Below are 1,893 nucleotides of genomic sequence, written 5' to 3'. Positions count from 1 at the left end.
ACTAGCTGCCTTCCCTCTAGTCTTACACTGCTAAATTGGGGACGGCTAGTGCAGATAGCACTCGTGTAGCTTTGCGCGAAATTCAAAAACAAACAAACACTCTTGACAAGTGTGTCATTATTAAGAAAAAGACTGTTTTTAAATATGTCGTATATAAAACTTTAAGAAAGTCTCAAATTTTACTTGCCTGTAGCATAAGTAGGTACTATTTGACTTTAATATGCCCCAGGCAAACACTTAACAGGATGAATTGGTGTTTATTTATAAATTCTAAGATAGTAGTGAGTATACCACGAAACACCAGCAATTATTTGAACACTTCACGATGACTGTTTACTCACCATTTTGAATTTTATTTTGATAATTTGATCTTTCCATGTCATGGTTCCATTCTTTTTTGACAAAAGAGTCCAAATTAGATGTAGAGTTGAACACTGGAGTAAGAGTAGCTGTTTCATTGACAGTGGAGTTGTTGGTGTTCTGCACAAATTTATTACTATAGTGTGGGATGTTCTCAAGATCAGCAGTAGCCCTGCCATAGTTATTCACAGACTCTTGAGTGTTATAGGTGTAAGATGTAGCGTGAGGACGAACAGAGGGAGTGATGAAAGGAAATACTCCCAAGTTGTTAACTTTATGTTTTTTGCTAAAGTAATGCATATCTAGAAGATTCTTCAACACCAATGAATTAGATGAACCTTCCTGCGTATTGTTGTTCTGGGGCCGCTGATGTTGTTTATGGCGATAGAAGCGACAGCAGCAGACAATTATAATGGCAGCACCAACAATAAAAACAAGAACTGCAACAATGATATTCTCCTTGGTCATGTTCAGACTAGTTGATGTAAAACGAGATTCTGTACAGACATGTCCTGTCATGTTTGGCTGGCAGTGGCATTGGAAACTTGGATCAGAAACACCTTCCTCACATGTACCGCCATTTTTGCAAGGATTAGGGTTACAGTTATATCCATAGTTGCATCGCTTCCCTGTGAGGCCTGGTGCACATTCGCATCGAAAATCATTGTTCTCATTGTAGCAAATACCGCCATAAAGACAGGGATTTGAGGCACAAGGATTACTGTCCAACTCACAGAGAAGGCCAGAGAAACGATGCGGACACTGGCAAGAAAAGAGGTTTCCATGATTCTTACATGTTCCACCATTGAGACAAGGCTGACTACCACAAACTCCTGGGTTGAGTAAATATTCACAGAACTTCTCCACACGAACAAACCTATACAGGAAACACCATAAGACAGGAATGATATTAAATAGAGGATGATTATATAAAAGACAAAACCATACTTAAAATGATCTTAGAAAATACTTGTCTTAAAGGCACTAAACTTCTCTTAGGCACATCGAGAATCACAAGTTCTATTCAGGAATGTTTGGACTTGATACAGGATCTTTCAGAAAGTATCCAATATTATTTCCATCATTCTGAAGCCACATATTAAGCTTATCCCTAAATAAAACTACTGCAAACATCACCTGTTTTTTGGACAGCACTAAGTGGTCTATCCAATCTTAATTTCTAATGGCCATTTTCAGAGATTTCACATTTTTCAGACTATTTCAAGTGGCACTCTCTTCGAGAAAAACCCACAGCTCGGTATCTGCTGATACAATGATCTCACTGGTCATTTATGCCTGAATGAATGTCTTACGACTGTCTTCAGTGAAAGTGTCTCTTGGAAGCCTTAAGAGATACAATGATCTCACTGGTCATTTATGCCTGAATGAATGTCTTACGACTGTCTTCAGTGAAAGTGTCTGTTGGAAGCCTTAAGAGATACAATGATCTCACTGGTCATTTATGCCTGAATGAATGTCTTACGACTGTCTTCAGTGAAAGTGTCTGTTGGAAGCCTTAAGAGATTAGGAATT

The 1,893-nt window shown here is 38.4% G+C and overlaps 1 pseudogene; it reads right to left on the bottom strand.

Annotated features, from left to right (window-relative positions):
• Positions 1-1,893, bottom strand: part of LOC106468338 — a 97,065-nt pseudogene that overhangs the window by 4,059 nt on the left and 91,113 nt on the right.

This window comes from Limulus polyphemus, unplaced genomic scaffold (genome assembly GCF_000517525.1).
Source record: "Limulus polyphemus unplaced genomic scaffold, Limulus_polyphemus-2.1.2 Scaffold2970, whole genome shotgun sequence".
NCBI classification, from domain to species: Eukaryota; Metazoa; Arthropoda; class Merostomata; order Xiphosura; family Limulidae; genus Limulus; species Limulus polyphemus.
This window is presented reverse-complemented; position numbering and strand designations above follow the sequence as displayed.